Genomic DNA, 27565 nt, shown 5'->3' on the forward strand with positions numbered 1-27565 from the left:
GGAGCACCCACTGCCGTAAAAGATGGGAGGACATTTGCCGCTGAAGCAAGAAGACGGCGGAGGCCCAGCTGAGGATGGCCTCCCAACGTGGGAGGGGTACCCTTCGCACCATGACCCCCCTGATGTTCAGGATCCTGGCGGTGGCGTATCCGGAGTTGGATGGGCGCTTGAGCGCATCACAGCAACAACAAGGAGGTGAGTACACACTCATTCTGCTGATTCAGTGCGCAGTGGAGGTGTCTGGGTGGGGGAGGTTGGCTGTGGGTTCCCCTAGGCCAGGGCGAGTGTGCTAGTTAAGTCCCCTTTTTCAGGCAGACCCTGTGGCACCCCACCCCACCTGGGTACAGTGCCAACTACACCTAGTCAGGCTCCTGTGACATGTATGTGTGCAGATATCGGCCATAGCCTTGTGGGATTGAATAGTGGACCCCAAGTGCGCGGCATAGTGCAGGGGGCTTCTGTGTCTGTCGTGTCCGCCAACGGTAGCTGTAATGCATGCACTCAACATGTCTTTCTTCTGTCTCCCCCCCCTTTTTGTGGTCTCCCTGTACTTGCGTGCATTAGCATCATCAGGCGGAGGAGCAGTGGCACCGGAGAAGGAGGGAGCTGCATCCCACATGGCCCTGGAGGGCGAGACTATGGACTCCGATTTCACCAGTGGGACGGAGGGCAAGGGGAGCTCCATGGCAGGGACAGGTGCTGACACCAGTGATACAGACTTATCCTCTGATGGGAGCTCCCTTGTGGTGGTGGGCCCATCTGTGCCCCCGCATCTTCAGGTACAGCTGCCACCACCCCCTCCAGCACTGCCCTCCCAGCAGCCCCTCAGCCTTTGCCCCGTGCCGCTCACCCAGGGAGGTGGGCATCCCCTTCGCCCCAGGCACCTCAGACCCTGCCCCAGTCACCCCTGCTGCCCTCAGTGAGGAGGCCATTGACCTCCTCAGATCCCTAACTGTTGGGCAGTCTACCATTCTGAATGCCATCCAGGGTGTAGAGAGGCAGTTGCAAAAAACCAATACATTCCTGGAGGGCATTCATTCTAGTCAGGCAGCCCTACATCGAGCTTTTCAGACTCTGGCCTCAGCACTGATGGCAGCCATTGTCCCTGTTCTAGCCTCCCCCCTCCAACTTCCTCCACCCAGACCCACACTCCTGTACCTCAGCCTATCCCAAGCACACCATCAGACCAGCATGCGCACACCTCAACACACAAAGGAAGCTCTGGCAAACATAAGCACCACACATCCCACAGGCACTCACGCAGCATCACACACATGCAGACATACCAACATTCACTGCCTCCACTGTGTCCCCCTCCTCCTCGTCTCCCTCATCCCTCCCAGTCTTGTCTCCACTCACACCTGCATGCACTACATCTTCAGCCACTACGTCCATCACCAGCACACCCACCACCACACCCGCTCACGTGCAGTCACCACCCTCACTACCATTCACACATCTCCTGTGTCCTCTCCCAGTGTGTCTGTAAGGCCACCTTCCAAGGTACACAAATGCAGCCACACACCCACCCAACAGCCATCCACCTCACAACAGCCTCCAGCCCATGCACCTTCACCCAAAGTCAGCAAACGAACACCTCCTACAACCACTACCTCTTTCTCCACTCCCAAATCCACTCCATCTACCCGTTCCAGTGTTCCTAAGAAACTTTTCCTGGCCAGCCTTGACCTCTTTCCCTCACCTCCCCCACTCCGTCAGTCTAGTAGGGCCCGACTCTCCAGGTCCCAACCTAGCACCTCAGCAACAACATCGGCGGGACCAGTGGTGCCAGTAGTCACCCAGGTAGAGGAGCAGGAATACCATTGCAGGGATTGTTTGGAGTTCTGGCTCCATGGCGTCCTGGTTCCTTGTGGGGTATGGAGAGGTGAGTGCTTTCCCTTTCAAGTCCTGTTTCCGCCGTGTTTTTGTTCGCATTGGTTCCGCCCCGGAAAAGGTGGCGGATTGGCCTCTCAAAATAGTGTGGGCGGTACATGGTCTTCCTCCTGTCTGTTGGCGGTGACCGCCGCAGTGTTTGTTTCTACCGCCGTGGCGGTCGGAGTGTTAAAGTGGCTGTCTATGTTGGCGGTTTCCGCCATGGTTGTGAATCCATATTTTCTTTACCGCCAGCCTGTTGGCGGTCTTACCACCGCTTTAACTCCGGCCCCCAGGGTTGTAATGAGGGCCTTAGGGGGTCATTACAACATTGGCGGTAAAAGCCGCTTACCGCTGTGCAGAAGACCGTGAACACACCGCCGCGGCAGCGGAATTCTGCCACAGTCATTTTGACCCACTGCTCGGAAACTGCCAAAATTGAGACACCCACACAAGTCCGCCACAGCAAAGGTCAGTGATAAACAGGCGATAACAAAACCTCCACCGTCACGCCAACAGGAATACACCCACACTATCACGACACACAAATCCAGGCGGCGGTCTTTCAACCGCGGTATTCTATTGGCAGTACACACCACCACGCTCAAAATACACACACATTTACAAAACACATCCACATTGGACAATTCGAAATACACACACCTGATACACATACACACACCACTCCCACACACCCAATACAATATAAAACACACACCCACACTACCCACAAACCCCTATGTCAAAAATTTCCGAAAGAAGGCCAGAGAGAGACACCACAATCTACAAAAAATCATCCACAGGCACTCAACACCATCACTCACACAACATCCACGCACCTCACACAACACACCACTAAATATCACCCGACACATCATAACACACACCACCCCACACATCACCCACACCACCTCATGGCACGGCAAAGACACCCCAAGTTCTCTGAGGAGGAGCTCAGCATCATGGTGGAGGAAATCATCCGGGTAGAGCCACAGCTATTCGGATCACAGGTGCAGCACACCTCCATAGCTAGGACGATGGAGCTATGGCGAAGAATAGTGGACAGGGTCAACGCAGTGGGACAACAGCCAAGAAATAGGGATGACATCAGGAAGAGGTGGAACGACCTACGGGGGAAGGTGCGTTCCGTGGTCTCAAGACACCACCTTGCGGTTCAGAGGACTGGCGGCGGACCCCCACCTCCTCCCCCACAACTAACAACATGGGAGGAGCAAGTCTTGGCTATTGTGCATCGAGAGGGCCTCGCAGGAGTAACTGGAGGAATGGACTCTGGTAAGTCAAATCTTAACTATTACATCCTCTACCCTACCTGCATGCTATCACATACCCTCGCCCTGTCCTCCATCACTCCAACTCCTCACAAATGTCCCAATATCACAAACCACACATCCCAACACCAAGCCCTGCATGCAACAACAAAGCATGGACACCCATCACCGAAGCATGGCCACTGCAGATACCCATACATCCCCCAAACCATCATCACACAAGGTCCCACACTGGAATGCAAGCACTGGGTACACGGTCACCCACCCATTGCACACCATGGCACACACCGATGCAATAATCATGCTTTTACACCCCTGCAGGACCCCCTACAGCACGTCACCGGACAGGAGGGTCCAGACATGTCCACAACACCAACAGAAGAGGCCCACAGTGATGACAGCAGCTGTGTCCAACTGGATCTAGACGACCAGCCCAGCCCATCTGGGACCTAAGGACAGTCGGTTCCCCTCACACAGTCAAAGGCCGCTACAGAGCTTCTCCCCACTGGAAACACCAGCACAACACCCACCCAGCAGGCCCATACCTCTGTCCCCAGGACATGACAATCAGCAGTGTGTCCACCACTACAGGGAACCCAGGCTAACCCACCACCCCAACAACAACAGGGACCTGGGGGCAGTGGCAGTGGGCACAAGGTTCAGGGGAAGGAGGCCCAGGGGAACAGGGGAACTGGGAGGGCTGCTGTGCGACGGGGGAGGACAGGCCCAGGGAACCCACTCTCCACGAGGCCCTCTCCAACATCATGGGAGCCTACCATCATTCCCAGGAGACGATGGCAACGGTTCTGGCCAAGTTTCAGGAGACCCAGCGGCTGCAGGAGGAACAGTATTTGGGCTTCAGGGAGGAACTCAGATCCATCAATTCCACCCTGGGCACCATCGTAGGGGTGCTGAAGGAAGTCCTCAACACCAGGAGGGACACTGTGGCGCAACAAGGGGTCCCTGACCCTAGCTAGGACGATGAACTGCCCACCACCTCCGCCGGCGCTAGTGGACAGGAGGCACCGCCACAGGACCACCACACCAGCACCCCACCAACTGCATATGGAGATCCACCCCGCAAAAGGTCACTGAGATCCAGGACAAAGACAGAGAACGATGCCAAGACCCCCGCCAAGAAATGAGACCACCCTGATTGTCATACTTTTGTCCCACCTTGTCACCCTGTCCTTCCTCAAACTGCCCCTGCTCCACTTCCTATGCCCCTTTGGACAATGCACCTGTGAGACTCATAGCTTGGACTCTGCCATGGACATTCCTTCACCATCACCCCTCACCATTTTACAACCCCCTCCAATATTGAGCACTTAAATAAACACCCTTAAAGCACAAAACAATCTGGAGTCTGTCTGTGATTTCTAATTAGTGTATTAGCAATTACAGAGACAAAATGCTCTTTCAATGGTAATGTCAACATACCTATGTCACACAGCTCTAGTCCATGAGGAACCAAAGCAGATGTCACACAGTGGGACCCACATCTGTGAAATCGTAAGAGAAAGTGAAAACTCAGTGACCATACACTGGGTGAAAAGGACAGACAGTAGAGAGGTAGTAGTGTTAAAGTACATGTAGTAGGCAGGTTTGTCTTCTTACCTGTGTCTCACTGGAAGTATTTCAGGATCACAGAGTTCCTGTTGTCGATGTCTTCTTCTTCTGCTTCCTCGTCTTCACTGTCCACAGGCTCCACAGCTGCCACAACACCTCCATCTGGACCATCCTCCTGCAGAAAAGGCACCTGTTGTCGCAAAGCCAAGTTGTGAAGCATACAGCAGGCCACGATGATCTGGCACACCTTCTTTGGTGAGTAGAATAGGGAACCACCTGTCATATGGATGTACCGGAACCTGGCCTTCAGGAGGCCGAAGGTCCGCCCTATAATCCTCCTAGTTCGCCCATGGGCCTCATTGTAGCGTTCCTCTGCCCTTGCCTGGGATTCCTCACTGGGGTCAGTAGCCATGACAGGTTGGGGTAACCAGAGTCACTGTTAGACACACACCAACTCTTAGGGATATCCCCAGACCCAGACAACTATTCCCACTGATTTGGTTCCATGTGCTCACCTAGTAGCCACACACTGTGCCTCTGGAGTTGCCCCATCACATAAGGGATGCTGCTATTCCGCAGGATGTAAGCGTCATGCACTGAGCCAGGGAATTTGGCATTAACATGGGAGATGTACTGGTCTGCCAAACACACCATCTGCACATTCATCGAATGGTAACTCTTCCGGTTTCTGTACACCTTTTCACTCCTGCGGGGGGGCAAGGCCACATCAATGGCACCTATGATGTTGGGGATATGTCCCAGGGCATAGAAGTCACCTTTCACTGTTGGCAAATCCTCCACCTGAGGGAAAACGATGTAGCTCCGCATGTGTTTCAGCAGGGCAGACAACACTCTAGACAACACTTTGGAAAACATAGGCTGGGACATCCCTGATGCTATGGCCACTGTTGTCTGAAAAGATCCCCTTGCAAGGAAATGGAGTACTGACAGCACCTGCACTTGAGGGGGAATCCCTGTGAGATGGCGGATAGCTGACATCACGTCTGGCTCCAACTGGGCACACAGTTCCAGGATTGTGGCACGATCAAGCCTGTAGGTGATGATTACATGTCTTTCCTCCATTGTCGACAGGTCCACCAGCGGTCTGTACACCGGACGATGCTGCCATCTCCTCACATGTCCCAGCGGATGGTGCCTATGGAGGACAACAGCGAGCACAGAGTCAACCAACTCAGAGGTACGTAATCACAGCTTACTCAGAAAACTATTCATAACCCGAAATTTGCCTGTATGAGTGTTGAGTCCTTGGCAGGATGAAGCACTCTGGGCACAAGGCCCCCTCCAGAACCAGTCGAGACTGTTATCCACTTGAGAGACTGTGGCTATGCACTCCCCAGGATGAATCAGTGGGCAAACCACCCACTGTAGAGACTTGAGATAGTGTGACTTTGCACTCCCCAGGATTGAACAGTGGGCAAACCACCCACTTGTGAGACTTGAGAGACTGTGGATTTGCACTCCCCAGGATTGAGCAGTGGGCAACCCACCCACTGTAGAGACTTGAGAGACTGTGGCTTTGCACTCCCCAGGATTGAACAGTGGGTAAACCACCCACTTGTGTGACTTGAGAGACTGTGGCTTTGCACTCTCCAGGACTGAACAGTGGGCAACCCACCCACTGTAGAGACTTGAGAGACTGTGGCTTTGCACTCCCCAGGATTGAACAGTGGGCAAACCACCCACTGTAGAGACATGAGAGACTGTGGCTTTGCACTCCCCAGGATTGAACAGTGGGCATGGGACCCCCTTGTGGATTTGGCGTTGTGCACTCAACCAGCTAAGGTGCTCACCCTTTCCCTTCCCCCTGTGGTGCCTGTTTTATTTCTATCTGATGCCCCTGCAGTGTTCTCTCCATCTTGTTCGGGTATCTTGGTGGGCCTCGCCCATGCATTTTGGGCCCAGTGGTCCACAGACTTTAATGGTGGAATACCTTGGACTAATACTATTGGTGTATCTATTTGTAAATAGTGTACGTATATTTTTTGAATACTGAATTTTAATATATTACAATCGTTCACCTCATTTCCTTTTGTCTTTGCATTCTTCCGGGGGTTTGGGGGTTGTAACTGTAATGTATCATGCTGTATTAGTGTGTGTGTTGTCGTGGGTGAGGGTGGGGGTGTTGCGTGTTGCATGTGTGTGTCACTATTTTTTCCCTCTCCCCTCCCCTGTGTCTTAGGTGCAATACTCACCATGGTCTTCGCAGCTGGCGTTCGTGCTCCTGGTAGAGGAGCAAGAAGATAAAGGCTGGAAAAATGTGGAGCTCTGGTTCCATGGCGTCCTGGTTCCTCGTGGGGTGTGCAGAGGTGAGCGGTTTCCCCTCGAAGTCCTGTTTCCACCGTGTTTTTGTTTGCGGTGAATCCGCCCCGGAAAAGGTGGCGGATTGGTAGGTCGTAATTCTGTGGGCGGTACATTGTCCTCTGCCCGTCTGTTGGCGGTGACCGCCAAGCTGTTTGTTTCTACCGCCGTGGCGGTCGGAGTGTTGAAGTGGCTGTCTATGTTGGCGGTTTCCGCCACGGTCGTAATTCCAATTTTTTCACCGCCGGCCTGTTGGCGGTCTTACCGCGGCTTTAACACCGACCGCCAGAGTTGTAATGACCCCCTTAGTCTTTTACATTAAAGGGTTAAAATGCATAGTGGTTAGTCAAAATGTATTAGCAATAATAAACTAAAGCCAATACAGACAAATCCTCCTCTTGAAATGCCATTGAGAGCCGACAAGTTACCAATTTCGTGGGTTCTATAGGCACAACCAAGGAAGGACAGAAAAAAGGAAGAAACAAATGTAAGAGAGAGGGATAGGATGTAACAGGCGTCAAGTGAACATCTTCTTGAATGATCGGTTAATAGTTGTATTTATTCACCAACAGCAATCAATTGGTTGAATTGCACCTTTCTGATACTACATTTGGTAAGATGTCACCGTTTTGTGTCAGTAACTAGTGATTTGTATGTGAGTCATGGCGATGACTTAATCTGATATGTAGACCTTATAGTGATCATAGATCTAGAAATGTCTTGGAGGTTTTGGTACTGTGCTACATATAACTCAGCATATATGTTTTGAGGAAAGATCCACACCGTTTGTGTCATATTATTGTAAGTTGCAATGTCTTGTGAAAATACCTAGGCCCTCATTACAAGTGACCCAGTAATTGAAGGTCCCTGTGCAAACTATTTGCACAGGAGTCACATATACTAGTTTGTGAGAGTTTATCACACGTGGTAATTACCAGATGTGATAAAGTCACCCCAAAAGTAAAACTTCAGCAGTTACAATCTGCTAAAATTTAACAGGTAAACAATACCCATCTCCTGTATATGTGCGTTTTGCTGGAGACGCTCCAAAATTCTATGTTATTCCTCATGTGGAAGCGAAAACTCATGTTAGGAGTTATTTCTCGGCTCTGCTAAATACCCATCCTCGAAGCCTCAGCATTTTTTTGACAGATAGGTAACTATTCACCAAAGTGCCACTTGTACTAAGGACCTAGGTGGTAAAACTTTAACTCAGTTCATTCCTTTCCTTTAACAGCAGTAAACGATAACACATGTTTATACATATGAATGCTTTAGGAGAAGGCTTACTTCTGCAGTAGTGAGGGCCCAAGAGGGCAATAGGGGCACATTCCAGATGGCACATATTGCGCAGTACAATGGGGGCAAAAGGGATGGAATTGTTTTCATGAAATATTTAGTAGTAACTATTGTCAGATTTCAATTCACTATCCAATGTCAATATGACTTGATGGTAAAAGCTTAAAATGTTCTTTTTTGAGGACTTATCATTATTATTTTAGCACACAATACTGTACTTGGGTGGGATTTCCCTACTGGCTTTCGAGGTTTGAATGTTTACCTAAGCTGCACTATAATAGTCAGCTTCGGCTTCCAATACAAGACCACCCTAACAGTTTCAGTGGTCTTTAGCATGGTTAACCACTAACTTGTTATGATTCACATCATCTACAGTATCCACATAACCGAGCTTCTTGACTTGCATTGTGGTCGCACCAGAGTATACGGGCAAGAGAGAGGCAGCGAGAAAAGCAAATCCGTGTAGGTGCTAGGTTACAGTTCTGAATCGCAGCAGAATTCACAGATACTGACTGATATAAAGCTTGAAACCGAGTGGAAAAGAGCGGTAGAAATGACTCTGCAGCTCCCTGACTACATATGCCCATGCAAAGTTGTGGTTATTCTGTATTTCCCACTGTTATATTTAAATGAATATCGCATATTTTCTGTGCACAGGCCAGTCCCCGTTAGATGTAACCTATATGTGCATACAAGCAGAGAATGCTATGAAATATAACAACCGCATAAAGCATATACCCAGCCCAGTTCAATCCTGTTTAAATAAATCAGGTTATGTGTAGTACATCCCTTTAAACATAGGACTGAATCCACAAAAATAAACTTACACTTTTGTAAGGTATTCACAAACTACATGTTCATAGTAAGTTGACCACTGCTGAGACTCAGCAGTCTAGGTGGACAACCCAGCACATACAAATAAAGGACAGGCTCATCTTTTTATGTGCGGAGTGCTAGTGCAAGCCCGTCTGCGCCCATCCGCGCCCATACGGGGCCAGGGGCCAGGAACTCTGCCCGACCTATTAAAGGGGGCCCCTTATCCCGGACGAAGTTGAGATCTCTTGAAGGTAAGGGCTGCGGGCATCTTATGGCCCCAGATGGTACATCCAGCTGCTCATGTGGGCTTTGTAGCTGGGAACTTCATCCCGCTTTAACCCTGCAGGAAGCTAGAGCTCGATCTGAAAGCCCTCATCTCAAAGTGAAAAGGTCAGGGAACGAAAAGGGCGTTACTATGAATAACCTTTGCAATGCTCTAATTAATGTCCGTTCTCTTCCGAAACACAAATTAGAAATTAGAGAGATGATTGAAACTTTTAATCTTCACTGTTTATTTTTAACAGAAACATGGGGAAAGCCTGAATCTGAGCCGGATTTTATAGAAGCTACCCCCATAGGATATACGTACTTTAGGGTAGACAGATCATCCAAAAGAGGAGGCGGATTGGCGATTATCTGCAGTTCCACATGCATATGTACGTGGAAAAATATGTCATCCGCATCATGTGAAGTTATGGATTTTAGAATCTCTTTTAACAAAGTAACACTCCTGGAAGGCCTTTTAATTTATCACCCCCCTGGTTCCTGCTCAGGCTTTGTTCAAACCTGGGAGGAACTGATTGAGCCCCTAGTGATGTCCCCAAGGCGATTATTTTGGGGGACTTTAACATTCATTTAGATGAAATTGACAATCCCGTGGTCAGGGAATTTTTGGATCTCATGTCGACTTTCGACTGGACCCTTAAGGTTACCACAGCCACTCATATAGCTGGGCATTTATTGGATGGGGTTTTTGCCCGCATGCAAGCTCAATTGGAGGTTATCAATACCCCGCAGAGCTGGACTGACCATAAATTACTTATTTTCCTGGTCACTGGGGACCTCCTTTCTCAAGCTCCTGGACCTAACAGCAAAACTGTTAGATTGTGGAAACAGGTTAAGTTGACGGAATTGGCTCCCATTCTGGAAGCAGAATGGAATAGGGCCAATGAGAGGTCTTTGTCTTTACTAGAAAGTTTCAATTTAGGAATTGCAATTGCAATGAAGCAACTTGCTCCTACTAAGTGTCTGAGGAACCGTAAAACCAAGAATCCGAGCCAACCTTGGTTTACAAAGGAGCTCAAACTCCTCCAGAGAAGATACCACCAACAGGAGCGGCATTGGAAGCTTAATTCTTCCCTTGTGGGAAAAGATAAAGTGAAGCTAACACTCAAAATCATATAAAATTGCACGCTTTAAAGATAAATCTGATTTCTCTGCTACAAAAACCAAAGAAGCTGCCAATTCGCCCCGAGAGCTCTTCAAAGTTGTTAAGGCTCTGACCTCCTCTCCCACTTCATCGGAATTTAAAAATTCTCAGGATTTCTGTAATAAAGTCACCACATTTTTCTACAACAAAATTTTAAATTTTCACTCCAATTTTATTCCTGCTGGAGGAATGAAGCATCACTCTGTTTTGACTGAGGGAGATCAGTTCATTAAGCCTGCTTTAGAATCTAAAAGTAGCAACTTGATTCTATCTCACTTTTCTCTTCTCTCAAAAGATGATATTCAAAAGCTAATAATGGAGACTAAGGGCCTGATTACAACTTTGGAGGAGGGTGTTAATCCGTCCCAAATGTGACGGATACCCTGCCCACCGTATCACGAGTTCCATAGGATATAATGGACTCGTAATACAGCGGGTGGTATATCAGTCACATTCCGGACGGATTAACAACCTCCTCCAAAGTTGTAATCAGGCCCTAAGTCAGGCTCTCCTTTAGATCCATGCCCCCCATCCATCTTTCAATTAGTCCCTGAAATGTTTTCTTATGCAATAGCTCATATTCTACAGGAGGTCCTATCATCTGGAAAGTATCCTGCCGCCTGGAAGGAGACAATAGTGATTCCTTTGAAGAAGAAGGCAAATGGCGACCTCCTAGATCTGAGCAACTTACGCCCTATCGCCCTTTGCCCCTTTTTGGCTAAAATCTGCGAAAAGCATATAAATAAGGAACTCATGGCTTTTCTAACGACAAAGGGTGTACTAGACCCTTCACAACATCGCTTTAGAAAATCCCACAGCTCGGAGTCTGCCCTTATCACATCCTCGGATTCTGTACGGAGGATGGTGGATGGTGGGAAAGGGGATATTCTGATTTTGCTGGATCTCTCAGCAGCCTTTGACACCATCTCACCCCAAATTCTATTAACTCAATTATTCCCGGCATGCATTAGAGATCAAGCGTTAACACTACTGGAGTCATTCCTGACGGACACATGGACTTCAGTCAGTTGCGGGGATTTTAGATCAGCAGCTTATCTTCTACCGTGTGGGGTCCCCCAGGGCTCTTCTTTAAGTCCTACCTTGTTTAATGTTTATATGTCACCTTTGGCCACTCTAATACGGTCGTTTGGATTTTTGCCAACGTCCTATGCTGATGACACTCAGCTTATTATACCCGTGGACAAGAACTGGGAGGAGGCGGATGATTGCTGCCACAATTGCATGCTTGCCATTAATAATTGGATGGGCAACAATTTGCTGAAATTGAATGGGGCAAAAAACAAAATGATATGTTTCGGATCCGGAATAGAGCGATGGAATTCCCGCTGGTGGCCTGCTGAGTGTGGATCTCTCCCTATTCCCACTAACTCCAGCAGAAATGTGGGGATCATCTTTGATGACCATCTATCCTTCAAAGCCCAAGTCACTCAGACTGTTTCGACCTGTCTATGGATATTGAAAATGTTAAGGAAAATGTTCCCCTACTTACAACAGGAGTGGAAAGTTACTGTTACATTAGCTCTGGTTACATCTAGGCTTGATTACTGTAACGCCCTCCTATCTAATCTGGCCAGTGTTTCTTTGAAAAAACTCCAACTGATCCAGAATATGGCGGCAAAATTTATTCTAAATCTCCCACGCTCTGCCTCAGCTACAGGCAGTCTCAAACTGTTGCATTGGCTCCCAGTTGTCCAGAGGGTGACCTTTAAAATCTTGTGCTTGACCCACAAAGCAGTGTATGGTATTGGCCCTTGTTATTTGGTCACTCACCTCTGTTGGTATAGGCCCAGGCGAAATCTAAGGTCCATGAACTCAGAAAGTAAGATGGGGAGATAAAGCCTTCACTGTGGCCGCTGTTAGACATTGGAATGCTCTTCCAATCCATACTACTTGAATTTCTGAAAACTTATCAAAACTTTTCTCTTTCCGTGCTAATCGATGTCTCATCTATCTGGCCTTCTATTTTATCTTTGTATCTCCTGCATCGCGCCTTTGTTTATTTTTTCTCACCTATTGTTTAGCGCTTCAATGCTCTTTTGAGCCGGTATGCACTCTAAAAATCCTACCTACATACATACATACAGTGCTATAACCTGCGCGACCCAACGCTTCTGTAATGACATTTGTGCTTTCTATAATGACAACATCACTCCTTTATACTACAAGCCAACATCACCCCATTAGCCTTGCTGAACCTTTGAGTTCAGTTTGATGCCAGCACATACCCTACAGGTCTCTACAAGTTAATTCCTGTCTTCAAAAAGTAATCCAACTGATCATGTACTTCAAAGGATCCTCCTCCCCAACATACATTTGTATGCTAAGATGACACATTTGGATCACTCTCCTATCTTATCACTAATCACACATTTTATAAAAGCTTCTAGGAAAAATGTGGCGTAAGATCTATTATACAACCATACCTGTGCTGATGATAAAAGCTGAAGATGACTCAAAGATCTTGACAGACCACACACCCATCTTAGAAATAGCAAGAATGTAATTGAGCATCGTAGTTGTAGTTACTGCTCTTCTCACCACAAACCCGGAACAAAAGCTTTCCTCAGCCATCATCCAATTTGATTTTCCTTACGCCACTGAACCAAAACCCATCTCCTGAGCAACAAGACAAAGAGTATGATTTAGAGATTGGCAGAGGGGCTACTCCCGGATATCCTGTCTGCCGTATTAGAAGTTCCATAGGCTATAATGGAATTGTAATACGGCGGACAGGATATTTGTCACGTTTGTGATGGAGCAACTGCCTCAGCCAATATCTAAATCAGGCCCAGAGTTCCTCAACAGAGGGGGCATAAAACGGAAATGCAACTACTGTCACCTCTTGCATCTTTCAACACCTTAAAACATAAATACTTTCACCATCACATGGATGTGAAGCAGCCACTAGTGATCACACATCAGGGACTTAAAGCCTTTCTCTCTTTATTTACACCTCAAGTTACACTACCATTATTAATCTTAGCAGACAAAAACACCACTCACTGAACTTTAGCCTTATCTCCAACCCCTATATTGACATGGTTGTACTAGTAAGGAGTCTGTGTAAGTGTAAAACAAGCTACCACATGCTTACTAACAGCTTGCTGTTCATCCTTAAACTGGAGAAGTGGAGTGCCCACCAGTGGCACACTGTCCAGCACAAGGCATGAACTAGATGTATATGCGTTGTCTTTATCTGAGGAAAAGTCATAAATTATTAGTCCAAAAAGCATATCAGTTATTTTCAATGACTGGTCACCAATCACACATTTCCCAACAATATCCAAGTCAGAGGTGATAAAGGGTGTTTTATTTCATGCCATCCTATTAGACCTTTCATCCTTGTTGTGGTCTTCCCACAAACGTTTTGCCTTCTCCCCTCCTGTTTTCAGAAACTCATTTGTAGATATTTTATTACAGAGAATCTCTCAGAATATTATAGTAGGCAAGGATTTTGGTGTAGGTGACCCACCTGAGCAAACCATGGGGACAGAAGATTGGCATTATGGTAATTCTGATGAGGTCTCAAAAGGAGATGATTTGTACTGTTTTATTTTGTAGTATAACACATATAAACCCAAATGTTCACTCTAAAAAGGTATTTAAGATGTCATAGGTCTGATCAATTTATTATGGAAAGTTACAACAAAGGTAGTTGGTCTAATTTATTTACTATGTAATACATGATAAAGCCAATAGAACTTTAAAGATGGATTGCTTTTTCACAATGTTAAAGCCTACAGTCAGGTATATTGTCATCTGAAAGTTAATAGATTACCATTGTACAGAAGGATTTGGGTAATGGTTATCCCCTTTCAATCAATCAATCAATCAGATATTTTAAAGTGCACTACTCATAGAATCAACAAAAAACTCACCCTCAAATTGCAAAACATCCCGAATGCCACCGTCAGGCTGATCCTCAACCTACCCCGACACTTCCAGATCTCGCAACAACTATGTACACTGCACTGGCTCCCCATAGAGAAAAGAATCACTTTCAAGATCGTCACCCACGCACACAAAGCTCTCCACAACACCGGTCCAGCCTACCAGAACCAGCGACTCAACTTCCACATACCCCACAGGGGCCTAAGCTCAGCCCAGCTCTCTCTCGCAGAAGTACCCTGCATCAGGAAAACCAGAACAGGAGGATGCTCCTTCTCCTATCTCGCGGCCACCGCCTGGAACACCCTTCCCTTCCATATCAGACAAACCACCTCCCTCCCCAGCTTCATGAAGGATCTGAAGACATGGCTTTTTTAATCCACCTCACCGGTACCCGCTACACTCATACCCCCTAGCGCCTAGAGACCCTAACAAGTGAGTAGCTGCACTTTATAAACACTGATTGATTGATTGATTGATTGACTCACGCATAGGGTCTTAAGGCGCTGAGGGGTGTGTCCTCAGAGATCAGTTGAACAGCCAGGTCTTGAGGTCCTTCCTGAACTGAGGCAGTGATGGTGACTGTTTAAGGTGAACAGGTAAGGTGTTCCAACCTTCTGCTGCTAGGTATGTGAAAGATCTTTCTCCAGCCGAGGACTTCTTTATGCGTGGTACGCTGGCAAGCCACTGCTGGGCCAAGCAGAGAGATCTGGAAGGGAAGTACCAGGTGGTTCAGTGGTTGAGGTAGCTGGGTCTGCTGTTGTGGAGAGCTCTGTAGGTGAGTATGAGGAGTTTGAAGTTTATCCTCTTCTCAACAGTGAGCGAGTGGAGGTTTTTCAGGTGTTCTGTGATGTGTTCCCGGTGAGAGATGTTTAAAACATGTCTGACAGCTGCATTCTGAATTTGTTGCAGCTTGCTCAGGCTCTTCTTGTAGGTTACGGCATAAATATAATAAATACAAAAAGAATATTGTCAGTGAAGTTTCTAGTGAACACCACATTCCTGTCATCACACTCTGTAAATGCTGTTGCATCTCTCATCCATCAGCTCAAATGGAATAAAATCTGGATCCACTGGTAGACAATAATAATGGCTGACATCAGTTTCCAGAATTCTTCCTATATTAAACAGGTTTCATATTATGGAAATCTCATTGGTGAGGTGTAACTTGGCAAAAGTCAAAATGGATCACTGACTGCCCAACACCCTAGCTGCTCTCCAGACGACCACAGGGAAACAATCCTCCAAGTAAGCCAGTTGTTTTACCCTGCACTCCAAGAGTCAAAGCACTCATGCAGGAGGCTGGAGAAAAAGTGGTGGAGGAACAGCAAATCTCCTCTGACAACTCTGAGAGATAGAAGATTAGCACTACAATAACTTTTTCTAGAATCTCTTCAGAAGGGCCAACAGACTTAGCTGCCTGCTAGAATCTGGTAAAAAAAAAACATAATTAAATAAAACATATATCCGTATACATAAACACATATTCATTTAGAAGCATAGAAGGCATTTGGGTCAGCCCTCTTCTACAATTGCTATATCTCTGTGTCATTTACACACTGCTTACATCCATTACAGAGTACGTCATGTGGTAATGGTTCAGTCCACATCAGTCAGTGGCTCTTTTACTCTGTGAATGACTGCAGTTTCTGATCACTTGTGCACATCCAACCTAAAATGAGCGTGCGTCAGTGTAAAAGAGACAGCCATGATCGAACTTTAAAACAGCAATAGACTCTACAAAGCCAATGCAAGACAGGCACCTGCTGCTGTATTTAGTTTCATTCTTGCAAACATTTTTGAGCTGTGTTTGGACATCAGCATGTTTTTGTTTTTCTATTTTTACTCTTTTAATTTATCTTGCATATGTTGTTATGGTTTTGTGTGTGTATTATTATGGTTGTGTTAGAGGCTACAAGAAAGAGTCAGTGGATGGATGAATGGAATAATGAGTGCAAAGATGAGTGCCAGAGTGCATATATGATGACTCACTGAGTGGCTAAAACAGTCAGTGACACAAAAAGCAGTTTCATTCATAAGCTAGACATATGGACATTGCTAATGCTTGTTATAAATATGAATTATGTATACAGACATTTGAAAAAGGTCTTATTAAATATAATAAATACAAGAAGAATATTGTCAGTGAAGTTGCTAGTGGACACCACATCCCAATCATCACAATTTGTTTGTAAATGCTGTTGCATCTCTCATCATTCACCTCAAATGGAATAAAACCTGGATCCAATGGTTGACAATATTAATGGCTGACATCAGTTTCCAGAAGTCTTCCTATAATAAACAGGTTTCATACTATGGAAATGGAATAATGAGTGCAAAGATGAGTGCCAGAGTGCACATATGATGACTCACTGAGTGGCTAAAACAGTCAGTGACACAAAAAGCAGTTTCATTCATAAGCCAGACATATGGACATTGCTAATGCTTGTTATAAATATAAATTATTTATACTGTTTTCTTATAATGTGTTTTTATGGCCAGTGGTTAAACTAAACTAAACCCTTGTTTTCAAAACAGACATTTGAAAAAGGCCTTATTAAATATAATAAATGCAAGAAGAATATTGTCAGTGAAGCTGCAGAAGGTGAGCCACCCCACAAATGGTCCCTGTGACCCAGACAGACACCAGAGACAGTTGCCAAGATCAAGACCACCGCTAGGAAATGAGCCTCTCCAAAATGTTGCCCTTGTGTTCCACTGTGTCACCTTGTCCATTTTGAACTGCCATTTATCCCCTTCCTTTGGCCCCTTGGACACTGAACCTGTGCCACAAAACAGACTGGCCCACTACACTGGACTTCTCCCAACCATCACCCATTTCAATTACACTTTCCATTGTATACCAATTCTCAATAAACACCCTTGGACACAACATGAGTAATAGTGCTTTATCTGAAGGTAATGTACAATGTATCAAACTGTTATGAACTGCATGAACCTGTGTAAATGTACAGTTACATGTTGATACATCCTACAAATGTGCTTCAGCAGTCTTTATACATCACAGCATTACACTGTTGTAACCACAGCAACATCTGCAATAAGGGAAGGCAAAGGTGACAGTCAGGTGGGATCTAAAGGTAATGACTTGCACAATGACAGAGCCACACAGCACAACACAACATTTGAGAAATGTTTAGTTCAACAGTCTTACCTGAGTGTCATGGAAGTACCACTGGATCATATGTGTCCTGTTGTCCACATCCTCCTCCTCTTCCTCCTCCTCACTGTCCTCAAAGTCCACTGCTGCCACAGCTCCTCCTGCCATTTTCTTTCTACCACTTCACTTGATTCCTGACTTTCCACAGGACGAGATCTCCACTGCGTGTTCTGCTGTGACCTGTGTCTGGAATCTGCCATGGCACGTACAACAGGGGAAAGGGCCCAGCCTTCACGTCGGAAGAGTTGGAGAGGCTCGGGTATGGGGTCATATCCCTGTATGAGCAGTTGTATGGGCCTCCAGACCAACAGGTGAGTACATCTTGGGTACGTTGAAAGTGACATAGCTGCATGGAGATGTATAAGTGTGCCAGCAGTGTCTCATTAGGGGGGATGGCTGGTGGCCATGTTAATGCAGGGGTACGGGTCATGTGTGTGACCTGATAAGGGGCTAATTGAGTTTTTATGCCATATGTGTAACAGGCTAGATTGTCTTGTTCATGGTGTCCCACTGTTTGTGTTTCTTCTGCAAGTCAGCACCCATCAGAAGAAGGGGTTGTGGCGTGCCATTGCCTAGGAAGTACAGACCCTGGGGGTCTACAGCAGGTGAAGCACCCACTGCAGGAAATAGTGGGAAGACGTGAGACGCTGGGCCCGGAAGACCATGGAGAACCAGCTGGGGACTGCCTCCCAATGAGGGAGGGGTGACTGTTGGAACCTGACCCCCCCTGATGGCCCGCTTACTGCTGTGGCCAATCCTTTGTTGAATGGGGGCTTGAGGGCAGTACAGCAGCCACAAGGGGGTGAGTACAATGTGTTTTACAACCATCTCTGTTGCCTGGCATGGATTTTGGGTGCAGGGTACTAGTCAGTGGATGCCCCAATATGCCAGTTTAGACATTGCTGCATGGTCCAGCTTAGGTAAATAGGGTAAAATGCATGTTTTTGATAGCTAGGTAGCTCACTTTCCATGGCAGACAGAACTTAGTTGGTCCCAGTAAGTGTGTAGCTGGCAGTGTTTGGCTTCTACCTGCCGTGGTACTTAGCCAATGGAATGCCAGTGTGGTCCATACTGCCCATTTTCAGTCTCAGTGTGTGACGGTGATGTGCTATGCCATGTGTGCTGTTGGCGCTGTGATTGACCCTGTGGTCCCTTTCTTTCTCCCCCCTCTCTCCTTTTGTCATCCTGTTCATGTGTGCATTAGCATCATCTGGTGAAGGAGCAGGGGCACTGGCGAGTGAGCTGCAGCCCATGGGACCCAAGAGGCCGAATCCACCGACGCCGAGGGGACCAGTGGGATGGAGGATGAGGGGAGCACCACGGCAGGGACAGGAAGTGATGCCAGTGACTCTGATTGCTCCTCCGATGGGATCTCCCTGGTGGTGGCCGGCCCCTCTGGGACCACCCCAGCTACAGTTTCTACCACCAACACGTACCAGCACCGCCCTTCCAGTAGCCCCCCTCTGAGTTGCCCGTGCCCGCTCACCCAGGTGGGTGGGCATCTCCTTCGCCCCAGGTACCTCAGGCCCTGCCCAGTAAGCCCTGCTGCCCTCAGTGAGGAGGCTATTGACCTCCTGAGATCCATCTCTGTAGGGCAGTCAACCATAGTAAATGCCATCCAGGGGCTGGCATCCCAGATGCAGCAATGCAATGCCTACCTGGAGGGCATTCACGGTGGCTTGGCGGTCCTACAGAGGTACTTTCGGGCTCTGGCCTCTTCACTCACTGCAGCCAGTGTCCCTCTTTCATCCATCACCCCTCCATCTACTACTTCCCAGTTCCATTATCCTCACTTCTAACCCTTCCCACGCACACATTCAGACAAGCATGCACACAACACATGACAAAAGACTCGCACAAGCACAGGCAGCACACTTCAGTCCACATGCACTCACACAGCCAACAGACAGATGCACACACAACATCATCCACTGCCTCCACTGTCTCCCCCTCCTCCATCACAGTCACATCTGCACTCATACATGCATGCACTGCATCAACAGTCCCTGAACCTGACACCTACAAAGCCTTGCCCACAATCACCACAACAGCAGACCCGCAGACTTTCACCCTACACTACGCATGCGCAGTCACCACCACCACCATCTCCACATCATGCAGCACACCCACCTCGCTTGCAGACACCACAACAATATCCATCTACATGTCCTGTTTGACCTCCTCCACCATGTCTGCCCCCTACAAAGACACACAATTGCTCACAGTCAGACCCCCAATAGCCATCCACCTCACACACGCACACTGTCCATGCAGCTGCACCCAAGTCCAGCACACCTCCTTCTCCTACAACTACTCCCTCTTCCTCCACTCCCCTCCCGCCTCCCACATCCCACCCCATTGGCCCTAAGAAGCTTTTCCTTGCCCACCTTGACGTCTTCTCTTCCCCTACACCCTCCTGCAAGTAAGAGGAAGGTCCCACCCCTAGGACAGTACCTCAAGCCCTCAACCACACAGTCTGACATTTTACCACCTACAAAGTGTCCAGCAACCACTCAGGGGCAACTGAGTGTGACCCTGGACCCCCTCCCCAAGGACACTCCTCTGCCCACAAAACAGAGAGCTAAAGTGCCACCCCCTCCCAAACAGATAACCAAGAGCATGGAGCCACCTCCAAAACCAAGGACCCCCCTCCTAGGACCAGGGCCAAGGAGGGACCTACAAAAACAAAGCCCAAGGAGGCCCCAACAAAAACAAAGCCCAAGGAAGCCCCAACAAAGAAAAAGCCCAAGGACATTCCTCCAGAACCAGTGGCCAAGGACAGCCCTCCAAAACCACTGGACAAGGACAGCTCTCCAGAACCAGTGGCCAAGGACAGCCCTATAAAACCAGTGGCCAAGGACAGCCCTCAGTAACCAGTGGCCAAGGACACCCCTCCAGAACCAGTGGCCAAGGACAGCTCTCTAACCAGTGGGCAACTGTCCCCTCCATAACCAGTGGGCAAGGAGCCCCCTCAGTATCCAGTGGACAAGGGTCACCCCACCCCCTGGCTTAGAACCAGGATAAAGGGGAGACCCCTCAGTATCCAGTGGGCTAGGAGCCCCCTCAGTATCCAGTGGGCAAGGGCCCCCTCCAGAACCAGTGGGCAAGGAGCTCCCTCAATATCCAGGGGGCAAGGAGCCCCCTCAGTATCCAGTGGGAAGGAGCCCCTTCAGAACCAGTGGGCAAGGAGCCCCTCAGTATCCAGTGGGCAAGGAGCCATTCCAGAACCAGGGGGCTAGGAGCCCCTTCACAATGAGATGCACCCCCATGCTGCACACACCGCTGCCCCCTGAGGTGCCTGCCCATTTCCAACCTGATGCCCTTGAACAGTGGAGTCCTAATGTTGTCAAGAGTCAAATTGGGGCTTGGACTTTGCCCTGTGGGCATTTGTGACTTTGAACTGGCCTTTGGGCCTGCATGTACATATACAGTTGTATGTTCTTTGGATCTTAATTGTCATCCAACATGATTACAGTGGTTGGAACAGAGGTAAGTGTCCTGGCCTTCTTTGCTCGTGGGTCCTGTTACTGTTGATTTACTCTGCAGCTGGTTCTGGGTGTGTGTGTATGGTATGTGTTGTGTGTGTGTGAGTGTGTGTGTCACTTTCCCTTCCCCTCTCCCTGCCTCGTGTGCTAGGTGGCTGTACTCATCCTCGTCGCCGGCGTTGGTGCTCTAAGACGGCCATGGCATGGTACAGCATCAGGAAGACTTGAAGTTTTGGTTCCATGGCGGCCGCAGACTTCTCTGTGTCCCTGGAGGTGAGTGGCTCCTTTTAAATGATATGTTTCTGCCAGGCTTTTGGTGTCATTGCTACTGCCCCAGAAATCCTGGCGGTGTGCTATTTCATACGTTGGGCAGATCCATGTCTTCCGCCTGCCTGTAGCTGGCTACCACTGAGTTCAGTGTTCATACCGCACTGGCAGTTGGTGTGGCACATTGGCTGTCTATGGGAGGGATCACCGCCACGGTCATTATTTGGCGGTCATTACTGCTGGCCTGGCAATGGTACTACCGCCATCGCCGACATAGCGGTAACCTGTCCACCAATGTCATAATGACCCCCATAATGTTTTAGTCTTTCTTCAGTTGGAATGCTAATGTGAAGAGAGTTAGGGTTGGGGAAGGGTATCAATTTGTGCATGGTTTCCTAAAGCTCCCGCTGATATAAGGTGAGGAAGATGGCATAGGCCACACTTAATTGCAGATGAGTACCTTTATATAAAGGGAATGTATTTCACCAAATCGTTCTTTGTACTTCCTGTTATTTCGTGTCACCCGTAAAACTTTCAGTGGAAAATATTCTCACAGCTACACATTTGTATATTTGCATGATATACAGGACCCAGATATCAAAAAGGGCATTTCTCTCTGAGGTTTTGCAAGGGGTTGCAAGACCTCCATGTTGTAAATGAGACTTTTGATATGCATATCCTGTTCACCATCCTGAAGAGAGATTTCTTCAGTATCTGCTTCTGAATTTAGAGAGTGACATACATGTGTTTCTTTAGAGCAGCTCTACAATTTTAGGCTTCCATCTTATAAAATAATAAACAGAACAAACACCAATACCCTGTGAGTACATATGAATCATTCAATACATCCTTGTCATTACTGTTTTAACGTAGCTATATGAAAACAGCTACATTTTAAAAAATATATAATATTAAGATCATGGTTAAAACATCTATTTAAGAAGCTTGAACAATCTGAATTTTGAATGCTTTTGGACGGTTTGTTTTTGTCTTGTCACTTTCGTTTTGAGTAAACAGTTCTGCTATAGGCTTTTTTTTTTACCACAGGAAGTCCAAGTCATACCAGATTTCAGCAGATTAAAATAAGAGAAAGGATTTACTTTCTTAACTCTCGTGACAATTCAAACTAGAGTTTTGCAAAATAAAGGCTGAAGTGCATATTTTTCTCAGTAGGGCGGGCAATTTAGCACACAAAAGTCTTCTATTTCCCTTTATTTGGAAACCTGATTGATTTTGAATAGGCATATCTTCTATTCACTGAATCACTGTAAATTAGGCTGTATATATACAATATTTGTTATAAAAAATTATAATACTGCCTTCCAAAAGTGTCTTAAAAAATGTACAATGTCGTAATACGAATGACGTAGCAAAGGTGGTATCGGCTCTTATACTAGCAAAGAAAATGACCTCCCAATCGCCCCAGCCAATCGAGTGATTTCATAATAAAACTATAATTCGGTATTTCAGCCCAGAAAGTCCTAGGGTAATGGCACCTGCTTCACTTTTGATAGCAATGCCCCTGAGTGAAACCACATTGCTTTAAATCACAAAAGCATGTTAAATCTGCAGTATTCTGCTAACCCCGTATTTAACACTACTTTTCACATTGCTGTGCTTCTCCAAAGAAGGGCCCATGAGGATTCAGAGTAATTCGAGAAGAACCGAATTGCTCCATAGATTGACATGTGGATATTGAGCCTTTCCTACTAAGTTGTTGCTTGAAATTTCATTTAGGTCAGGAGTGAACAAAATCCATTACCGTCTGATGTTCATTTGGTGCTCTATTAACCTAATCAAAGATATCTCTCCTGGTGGCCTTCCTGGAATGAATTGCACTCTGAGCGAACAGATGTTCCCATTAGAAACTCCCCCTTTCACAATTGGCACAATATGTTGCAGTCTCAGTAGAGAGATTGTGGAAGTGGCAGTTTGGGAATATACAGTGCATTGTATCCAGGTGGGGAATGAAGGACCAGTATCACATGAGTTTAGAATGGTAGTAACAAGATGGCTGCCCACTCACTTACCCTGCACATCTGCAAACAATCTCTAAACCATTGACATAAAAAGCACGGTTCTTTCGGTATTTTTTTACTCTTCATTTGTAAACTTCAAGAGTATTATGGAGTTTTAAAGTGTGGAAACAACCAATTTACAACAGTGGATCTGAAATAAAAACACAATTCCAGAAAGTGCCCTGAAAAAAATAAGCGATACATATAGATAATTGCTTTAAACGTCACAAAATGACGTCTACGACTTTAAAAATAATGTTAGCCTAGATTAATGACATGCCTCCTCTTTGTAAATCCCTTGAGATCAAATACGTACAATTTATTTCTGAATTCTTATATTTCTTCTTATGGCTTTAATCTAAGCCTATTGTGTGCATGCCTATGAATGTATTCTTTTATCACAGTGTAAAAAATCTGTTTATAGTTTAATATGTATGTATCAGGTATGCACTTAACATGCGCCCTGAAAATTGAGCAACCGTGATATAGGGAAGAAAATATAAACCACTTATAATGAGGAGCTGATACACTAGCCCCAGGGATTATGAGTTACATGATCCGGCATTACTCTTCTTTCTTGCAGGGTCGTCCCTGTTTATTTATTTTCTGGGAAATGACCCCCACTTTAATCGGAGTTTTACTGAAGAAATGTATGCAGATTGAATTCACAGCCACCGATTTTTCATTTGCAAATGCTAATGTGTACATAGGATGAAAGCTGTCTATGACCTAGTAACAGGCAATGCAGAGCGTGTTCAGCGGCGCCTTTGAGTTAGCAAGTAAATGTTTTTTAATTAGTACGAACCATATCCAATACAAACTGGTTGATGAGCAAATGTTTAGGTAAAGAATTGTTGGTGCCAAAGTTTATGGGAGGTGATGCAGCCGGGTAACCAGGTTTGAGTTCCAGACTTCTCTCGACATCCTGTGATTCTGGGCAAATCGCTTAATCTCCCTGTGCCTGGGAAAAATGGACAACTTGATCAGTTTCTCGTGTAAAGCGCTATAATGCTCTTGAGCCAAGTTCATACTAACCAAAATTGCAAGAAAAGAGTTTTCTATTTTTTGAAAATGTTTTACATTTGCCCTTGAAGTCGAGATTTCACCCTTAGGGAAACTGTATGAAACATTGCCTGCTGCAAATCAGGCTTTCCTGATGCAGGATGTCTGTGGTCAGAACATCCTGTGGCAGGAAATACTGCTGCATCATTCACTGATAGTCTTCAACCCTCAATACACGTGAATGAGGTGCTGGGAGGGAAGGCCAGGGGGGGAGAGAATGGAGTGAGTAGCTTGGGGGATTTAAGGGGCTTTGTGATACCTTTTTGTGGACAATTGATGGTATTTGTTGAGAGGTAGAACAGGCGCAGAAAGAGGACAGTGCAAGCTCAGGTTTTTCTTTCACGGGCATGGATGGTTTGGAGCATATTTCACGATGGCTGCCATGTCGAGTCCGGTCCACATACTGCCCTTCGTTTCACAATATGGCAGCAGAATTTTTACCCTCTGCCAAAAAGGTCTGCTAGAGCTGTACTTCTTTTATTTTAGTTTTGCATTTTGCGGCAATAGCACATACCTAGAATAAGACATTTTGTCAAACAATCGAGGCAGTATGGGGTGACTGAGCAACCTAATTTAATTGTGTGCTGTAAACAAAAATTCCTCACATTTCTATATGCTTTGGGCTAGACTTAGAATTATGGAGAGAACAAAGAATCAGTATATTGCATTACATGGTATAAGTTTGGCAACAGTTTACCACAATACTGACCAAACTTGTTCGGTCTATCAACATTTGTAAATAATATGAATGTCACCATTTGACCAATAGACATGTACGAGAGGTGGGTTGGATGGAGAAGTGGTTGCCAGAGGACCTGTCCCTGTGCTCAGATGGCTGTTGCACATGACAAGAGATTGTGAGCTGCTGGTTAAATGGGGTGGTGTCAAGAGTCTGTCACTAGGGCAACGACTCCCGGCAGAGGCCGCTGCACACGACTAAAGGAGTTGATAATATCATTTCGTATGGTGTAAGTATGAGCGATGGCTTGCACAGTTTACTATGAATGGTGAATTTCAGTGATTTTTACATTGAACCTCGCTACATAACATCAATTTAATTGTGATTCCAAGGGGCTATATGGAGACGATTTGAGCCGGAATAGTATATATTCATAGACTTGCGTTGGAATGAGAGTTTTTAGAGGAGGTTAGAAATTGAACAGACAATTAAAAGTTTCAAATTAGTGAACTACACAAACAGGAGGATTCTCACTGCATTGCGTGAGCTGCTGTGTAGGCCTGCATTAGGACACACATTTTCATGTATGGTTCTTAAATTATTCGGTGACGTGTCCAAATCATCACCTCATACTGAAGGCACGCAAACCATGACTTCTCCTTGTTTTTTTTTTGTCTATTATGGTCACAGAAATCACACCCTACAGAGAAACATCCAGAGATAAAGTGTGGTTGAGGAGCTGCATATGCTGTTTGCAAGCATGGTGTGCACTCACAGTACCCAGTGCCCTGTACACATATACCTACTATGTTAGTATGTAGAAAGTATTCAACTTTTTGTGCTTCACCTATTGCACAGGCATGCAGTAGACATAACTCTTACTTTACAAGTTCATATACATTATGCAGCCGGCATACCTTGCACACATTTTACACATGCTGTTTATCTGAGTGCAAATTGATTGACATAAATGGTGCATTTTGGTCATTTTTTATCCATGCAATCTTTATTCAGGCCCTCTCTATAAACAAACGTAAACATTGCATAGATTGCAGCTGGTTTTTAACCATCCTTGTCAAGTCTCCTTATCTTGGCTCCTTTATTGAAATACATTCCTATCAGTGAAAATGGCAACATTGTACTGTACACTGTTAAGTAATACTCACATTCTGCGCGGTAAGCGTTTTGGACTCTAAAGGGGCGGTTGGACACATGCTTTGGAGATTCTAGAGCAGTTCATTGCTTGCTGCTCTGGGCTACACTTTTCAAAGCCAGAGTTCAGCGTTTAGCTAAGTGGGAGAGTAAGGTTTGCCAGGTATTGACAGAGCTGACTCTAGACCACTACACTACGTTCTGTGTCTAACTGATCTGAACTGGAGCTGCCCCCGGAGAGATCCATTAATCCATTGAATCTCTTGCTTTACACCATGCTGTCATCAGGACTGGAAACACACTGGAGTGACAATGTGTATTTGCAATGCTGTTACTTGAAACCATGACCAACTGTCGATAAAAAGTGCATAGAAATGTAGCTTACCCATTGGACAATAGAAACGAATAATGCTTAGTGGATTTTAAAAACCTAACAAGAGATAGATATGTAAATAGGCAGTGTTGGGCTCTGCTGTTGTGATTTGGAATTAAGACTGTCAATCAAAACTGCATAAAATGGATCTTTAGTTATTCTGTATCAAATGAGCTTTACCTCTTGGAGCACATGAACAATAAATCTACAGAATCACAAAATTGGCAACGTTTCCCTGGCGTTATCCTGTGATTCTGCAACAATCCTAGATTCCCAGCAGTACTAAGATGCCAATAGGAATGCATACAGAAATGTGGAACAGAACATATCTATAAATAAAAAACAAAACCCTAGAGTGCAGTCTTTTTTTTCTCCACGTAAAAATGTTATCTTCTTTGAGAAAACATTTCTATCTTTTAGAAGCATATTTTTGTAACAGCCAAACACAAGACAAAACTTCTACTTACCTGACAGGAGTAAACCACCACATTTTTTCAGGATCGCATACAACCTACAAAATATTTTTTGTGAATATCCACAAGCTTGAGATATTATGATTGCTTACCAGCTCTAACTCTGTCACTTATGCTAGCACACGGCTGTGAACAGAATTGCTCACAATTAAATTGTAGCAGAATTTTTGTGTAAAACTTGAGGGCATAGTTATTAAAGAGTTGCGTAGCCCTTGCGCCACACAGTGGGGTGCAAGAGCAATGCAACTCTTAAGTTACATTTATCAAGCCACGCAAGCCTTATGTAGCTTGATAAATCTAAGGCAACACAACACAGCACGTATCGCTGCGTTGCGTTACTCTGTCCTGGGAAGGCGTCTAGTGGGTGGAACAC

The sequence above is a fragment of the Pleurodeles waltl genome, chromosome 12, assembly GCF_031143425.1.
Source record: "Pleurodeles waltl isolate 20211129_DDA chromosome 12, aPleWal1.hap1.20221129, whole genome shotgun sequence".
NCBI lineage: Eukaryota > Metazoa > Chordata > Amphibia > Caudata > Salamandridae > Pleurodeles > Pleurodeles waltl.